Source organism: Pseudorca crassidens, chromosome 16 (assembly GCF_039906515.1).
Source record: "Pseudorca crassidens isolate mPseCra1 chromosome 16, mPseCra1.hap1, whole genome shotgun sequence".
Classification (NCBI taxonomy): Eukaryota; Metazoa; Chordata; class Mammalia; order Artiodactyla; family Delphinidae; genus Pseudorca; species Pseudorca crassidens.
This window is the reverse complement of record NC_090311.1, coordinates 65,857,692-65,864,825: the sequence shown is the minus strand read 5'-3', so window position 1 is coordinate 65,864,825 and position 7,134 is coordinate 65,857,692. Positions and strand designations below refer to the sequence as shown.

General features: G+C 36.6%; 1 pseudogene; it reads right to left on the bottom strand.

Annotated features, from left to right (window-relative positions):
- Nucleotides 1-1,857: 1,857 nt before the first annotated feature.
- LOC137208543 (E3 ubiquitin-protein ligase RNF13 pseudogene) lies at nt 1,858-3,569 on the bottom strand (annotated as a pseudogene).
- Nucleotides 3,570-7,134: the final 3,565 nt, after the last annotated feature.

Here is a 7,134-nt window from a genome sequence, read left to right as displayed (position 1 = left end):
CGTGAAGTTGTTGGGTCATACAGTAATTGTAGGTTGAAATTAATAAGAAACTCCAAACTGTTCCAAATTGGTTGTATCATTTTGCATTTCTACCAGCAGTATATAAGAATTCCAGTTGCTGATATCCTTACCAAAACTGGTACAGCCAGTTCTTGTAAACTGAGCCAATCTATTGATATGTAGTATTATCTGCTTGTGATTTAGTTTGAATTACCACAGTGGCTAAATATCTTTTCATGTGTTTGTCTATATATCTTCTTTTGTGAAGTGTCTGGTTTAAATAGTTTGTCCTTTTTTTTTTTTTTTTTTTTTTTTGCGGTACATGGGCCTCTCACTGCTGTGGCTCTCCTGTTGCAGAGCTCAGGCTCCTGACACGCAGGCTCAGCGGCCATGGCTCACGGGCCCAGCCACTCCGCGTCATGTGGGATCTTCCCACACCGGGGCACGAACCCATGTCCCCTGCATCAGCAGGTGGACTCTCAACCACTGTGCCACCAGGGAAGCCCATTTTTTTAATTGGAGTTTTAGTCTTATTATTGAATTGTTAGTGTTCTTTATACATTCAGCATACAGTTCTTTTATCAAATAAATACACATATATATTTATTTAGCAGAATTACATATAAATATACATATTCATATGTCATATATATTTCTTTGAAGTGTGTGATATGCTTTTTTATTTTTTAGTTGTATCTTTGAAAAAGCAGAAAATTTTAATTTTTTTAAGTCCAATTGTCAATTTTTCATATTATGTGTGCATTTGTACAGTCTTAAAATCTGATAATATTATGTTCTCCAATGTTGCTATTTTCTTTTTAAATTGTTTATTGGTCCTTTGCAATTTCACATAAATTTTAGAATTGCCTTGTCAATTCCAACCAAATAAGTATGCTGGGATTTTGAGCAGGATTATATTAAATCTATAGATTCAAATGGTGGATAATCTTAAAAGATATTGAGTCTTCCAGTCCACAAACATAGTATTTCCTCTTTTGCTATATGTTCTTTAATTTCTTGGCAATTTTTTTTTTTAGAGTTTTTCATTGAATAGGTCTTTAAATATTTTGAAATAATTTATCTCTAACTATTTTAGGTATTTTTATGTTTTATAAGTGTTATTTTGCTTTCAAGTTCCAATTGTTTATTGCTAGGCAGTAAGAAACCAAATGCATTTTGTATATTTATTTTGCATTTGGGAAATATTAATCTCACTTATTTTAATAAATTCTTTGCAAATTTTGTGAGATTTATATCATATAAAATTGTCACCTGCCAGAAAAGACAATTTTGTTTCTTCCTGTCCAATCTGTATGCCTGTTATTTTTTGTTTGTTTGATTGTATTGCACTGAGTAGGATCAATACAACATTGAATAGAAGTTGGAAGAATTGTCTTTCTTTCATTTTACAAATCTTACCAGGGAAGCTTTCATTAAGTATGATGTTAGTTGTAGTATTTTTATTTATTCATTTATTTATTTATTTTTTGCCAGTTCTTAAAGTGGAAAACATGTTTATTAACATTCAAACTCCCTTCATACAAGGCCATATAAAAATTCTTAACATTTTGACTGTACATAAGTCTATATTTTCTACATAGTTACAATAATGTATAATTTAGCTTTTCATAATACATTGTTTAAATACATCATTAGTTCTGTTAAACATAAGCAATATTTGCAAATCTAATACTTGAACAATTTCCTCTGTTCATAGTTTAGCAGGACTAATTAGCATAAGATGCTCTTTTTTAAGAGGTATATAATCTGAGTATTAACAATTACTGAAGTTTGGTATTTCTATACAGCATTTTCTTTTTGCTTTGATCACAATAACACAAAAAATCCTTAAGGATACTGAAATTCAGTAACTAAAGTCCAAAGACATTAGCCAATAAGTCAAGTTCATACATAACACTATAGTATTAAAAACCTTAAAAAAAAAAAAAAAAAAAAACAACCTTTTGCAATCTGCCCTAGTAGAGACTGTTCCTCTCAGGATAAGACTACTTGGCAATAGAAAGGAAAAAGACAGCTTTGAGTCTCTGTGGTGCTGATCGGAAGAAAAATGCTAACTTACCTTGTCGCCTCTCACTAATGATGGCAGAAATACCAGAACAACCATATTCCAGCTCAACAACTCTAGGTAACTTTATGGAGATGGAAGTTGGCTTAGCTCATGCTAGGTGACCGCAGCACTGACCTTGTGTGTAAAAACATGAAACATTTGCATATTGTGATCTAGGTCTTAATTGTAAGCTATACTGAGGAATTTTTTTAATGTTTTGGCTATATTTCATTCCAAAAGAAGAGTTGATTTGATGCTTGAGTTACAGCACCAGTCTGTATTAGTTATTAGTGAAATGAAGTACACTCCTGCAGATAAATACCAGGTCAAAAAAACCTGTTTCAGTAATCTGATTAACCTGTAGAATACTAAAAAATAAGTTATTTCCACAGAAATCTCTGAAGGGAGCAAAATAACTATATGCCTAAATAAACATTTTAAAGGGAAATAACCCAATACCCTCTGAAGGTCAAACAGTGTTTGCGATGTTGTAATCCTATTCATCATCAGGCTGCAGTTGGACCACAACACTATGTTCATTAGCTTCGTTTTCTGCATCACTACTGTCAGTATCTTCATTGTCATCTTCCTCATAGTCTGAAGATTCTGTCACGTTCTGACGTGAGCGGGATTCCGGCAAAGCCCCAAATGACTGGGTGCTGACAGAAGCCAAACGTCTGAATAAAGGCGTATGTTCTGACACTTCATTTTCTTCTTGACTACTCTCTGTGTCAGAGTCTGAATCGCCTTGAGAAGGAACAACTTTTTGCTTGCAGACTGGACAGGTTTTTTTGGTTTTAGTTAGCCAAGGATCTACACACTTGCAATGATAAGCATGGAAACACGGAAGGATTCTGAGCTTGTCTCCATCTTCATATTCATCCAAATCAATGGCACATGCCTCATACTCATCTCCTTTTTTGAATTTATGTATAGGGAGTTTCTTAAGTTGATCTTTACGAAGTCAGTTTCTTCTAGCTCTATGTCTATCCTGGACGGATTTTGTGATCTGTACTTACTGTCACTGGATCCCATGTTAATGAGGTCATCAGAATCAACAGTGTGAACTATGGCTGCTTTGTATCCTGCTCTCTGTGCATTTAAAACCTTTTCATCAAAATTACAATCAAGTCTTCTAATTAACACGATGAAAGGGCCAGATGAATTGTCTCTTAGTGGCGGAGGCACTATGAGTTCACAGGCATCCTCTGGTTTTGAGTTAATCAAAAAACCCTTTAAACCTTCAGCTGGAAGTCTATAACCAAATCATGCTGGAAGGTCATCAGTGTCTGAGACGCGTTTTCAAAATTATATGCTAAAATGTCCGCTTCTACAGGCAGTAGGTTTAGGAATGCAAAGAGCTGGACAGTCAAGATGGTATAGACTTGTGTGGCCGACAGCATAAGCATCCCTATGGAGAGCAGCATCTCACTGTAAAGTCACCTGGAAGCCTGACGCCACAACACAAATAGGCTCACCAACCACGTCACTGCGGGAGAAGTCCCTAATCCCGACTTCATGACTGAATCTCCGCACCGACCCCCACCCTAGCTGTAGTATTTTTATTGATGTCTATTATCAGAGTGAGAAAAAAAGTCCCTTTTGATCTAAGTTTGCTGAGTGTTTTTATCATGCATGATTGCCGAATTTTTCAAGTGCTTTTTTCTGCAACAATTATCAACAAAATAGGTGTTGAGGTGGTCAATTGGACAGAAAGACTGAAAGTACTAATCAAGCCTTTATTCACTTACTGTGACAGTGAATAATGCAAGAGGTTAAAGGAAGCTCTGGCTCCCTGCCATTTTGTTTTTCTTCATAGAATGGCAGGAGAGGGTCAGATGGATAGAGCGCAGAAAGGGGTAGCTGTCTCTGAGGAGAGGCTTAACAAAAGGCTCTTGTCTCTTCATGGACCATGGGCTGAAGGTAAGGAAAGAAAGAAGAGGTTAGGAGTTGGAAGGTACTGAGTTGAAGTACAGTGCCTTAGCTACGGGCACTGAGATGGAGGCCTCAAAATAGGTGGTCAGGGCTAGGAGTGCCCATATGCCTATGAGGATGCAGATGAGTGAGGTGGGGGAAATCTGAGTCCTTGACTACAACTTTCTTCAGAAAATTGCAGTGTAACATTGTGCACCAAATCTGGTGAGGGGAAAGCAGCTTTCACTCATGAGGCCTGTCAGGCAAAGCTTGGTAATTGCCTATAGTTGGGCCAAGGATTCCACACAGGATTTGGGGATGGAGCTAGACTCCTCAGTCACAGGTTTTTCTCCTTTATTGTCTTGATAAAAACAATACTTTAAGTTCATTCTTCTTTCCTAATATATGCATTTGGAGCTTTAAGTCTCCCTCAAAGCACCACATTGGCTGCATATCCTGTTATTAGCTATGCCTTGCTTTTTTTTTTTTTTTTTTTGGCGGTTACTCATGGGTTGACATTATGCATCTTTAAATTTTCCAGTCTGCCTTCAGGTAATATTGAACCACTTCACACAGAATCAAAGGAAAGGCTGAAATGAAAACAGGGATCTGTGATGTATTATTTTAAAGCGGGATACTTTTTAGCTGGCTTGCTGGTCCATGAGATTAGGATAAGTTGAACGTGGAGGTACAAAAGTGTGATGTGTTATAACTGATATGAAGATATGAAGGAGGTATTCAGGAAGGCATCAAGTGCCCAACTGAGTTTGGAGAACACAAATTTGTAATGGCACTTGTGCGTAAGGCTGTGTGGCTTTCTCCAGCAGATCTCAGCAACCTGAGTAATAAGTGGAGAAACGTGGGTTGGAGTTGAGTAGGACTGATGGGGTAGAAAGTAAAAGCTCAAGTATTGATGGTGAAATTAATTGATTGAAATGACACATCATCTTCCCTAAACTGGATAAGAGAGAAAAGGAATTGATGAGGTAGGTGAAAGATCAGGAAACAAGGAAATTCCATATTCAGTCTAACATTTCATTTTCATGATAAGTGTGAGATGAGAAGAAAATGTACAAAAATTGAGGGAGAGAGGGAAAAAAAGAAGCATGAGAAAAATTTTAGATGTAGCAGAATTTAACAATGATATAAAATCTCTATCAGATCCAATTTGCACCATTCTTCACTGTACTCTTTGCCCTGAGAGGATAGCCTGCATAGAATTATATCATCAATAGATTTCCTTTACCTCAAGCTTCTTTCTAGGTTTGAACATTGAGAGGCACTAGCATGAGATCAGAAGACAAGACAGGTCAAGGTAGTTGTTCTTCTTGATGCCTCTTTGCCAAGCTGCAGCTCCTGCCAGGATGTTCCTTCTATAAGGCTCCTGTCTACAGATTCTAATATTTATTTCCTTTCTTTGTCCCTTAAGAAGTAGGGTCGTAGCTGTTTCAGGTGCCACATTATTCCCCAAATGCTGCTCACACCTTTGTAGAGCATCTCCTTATTAAATTGACCCTGAACTTTCCAGTTTGAGTGTGCCATCTGTTTCCAGTAGGACCCAGGCTAACACACACGTACACGCCTACACAGTAATAGCCCAATGTGATGTCAGATTTCCTTCCTCACTGAAAATCAGTATTTCTCTTGGATTTGTCATACAAGTTCACATGTTATACAGGTTCACGTATAAGTGGAAAGTATGGCCACCAAAGTGCTACGTCTTGAGTGGACAAACTGTCTGATCTTTATGCCCCACTAATTTTGGTGTCTAAAATCATATTATTAACCACTCTAAAACAAGATAATGAATCCAGAAAAACCTAATCCAACAAATATTTATTTAAATGCTTGGTATGTACCTGGCACTGACCTGATGAAATGAACATGACTCAATGTGTGTCATGAACACTAGTGCAAGTGATTTATATGAATTATCACTGCATTTCTCCAGCACCTAATGTCTTCTTTCTTCTTTAAAACTTCATAGAAAGTTCTGTTTGAAAACATATATTTTAAATGTCTAGCTTAGCTTATACCATTGTTTATCTTTGTATGTCTAATATATATATATCCCTATCAGATTCAATGTAATTCACTTTTATGAATTCTGAATTGCCTGTATTTTTCAATACCCTTCATTTGCTACCAATCAACTTAAGACTCATAGAATTTGAACAGTTTTTTTGGCTTTTTTTTTCCAGGATGATATTGAAGATACTCATGTTGTTAGGTCAGCAATCATATTTCTAACTGCCTCCCCCCAATATCTGCCTTCCTCTTCATATGGCGTTCATCCCCTGTGCATATCTGTGTCCGCATTTGTCCTTTTTATAAGGATATCTGTCATGTTGGATTAGGGGCCAACCCTACTACAGTATTACTTAATCTTAATCTTAACTAATTACATTCCAATGACCCTATTTCCAAATAAGGTCACATTCTCAGGTACTAGGGGTTAGGACTTCAACATATGAATTTGGTGAGGGGGACACCATTCAATCCATAACAATACTCAATAAATAAACTACTGCATTATTTGCCAAGTGCCTCAGGTGGACCCCAACTCTGAGACTTAATACATTTATCTTATTGTAAAATACTGACAAGAAACTGGTTAGGTATACTTTGCTAATCATAAGGACTAATTTTATTTTCTGTACTCCTGATAGCAATTTATGGAGGTAGACTAGAAGTACCTCGTGAATGAATCCAAAAGACTACATTCAAAGCTTAGAGCACAAAAGGTGGAGTATTAAATTCCAAGCGTAGGCACTTGTCTGATGGATGAGTTCTTTGATCCTTCTCTCCCTTTCTCTGAAGAGGATTTAGGGTAAAGAACTGAGTATATATAAGTACAATCTCTTTTTCACTCTCCTCCTCTCCAGTTCTTCCATTTCACTTCCTATTTCTTTGTATAAAAGACTTTGGAGAGCCCAAGAGCATAGCAGGCCTTTTTTATGTGTGTTTCAAATCAAAGAGATATCCAGTCAGCAAAAATCAAAGATCACAAGTAGCAAATCTGTGAGGTCTGAGATGTAACCCTGTGTCTTTTTTTCCAAAAGAGACAATTGACCTTCTCAATAAGTCATAACTTATGTACTATGTACAGAGGTATCAAAGGTTTTGAAAGCACAGCATGTTTAATACAAAAA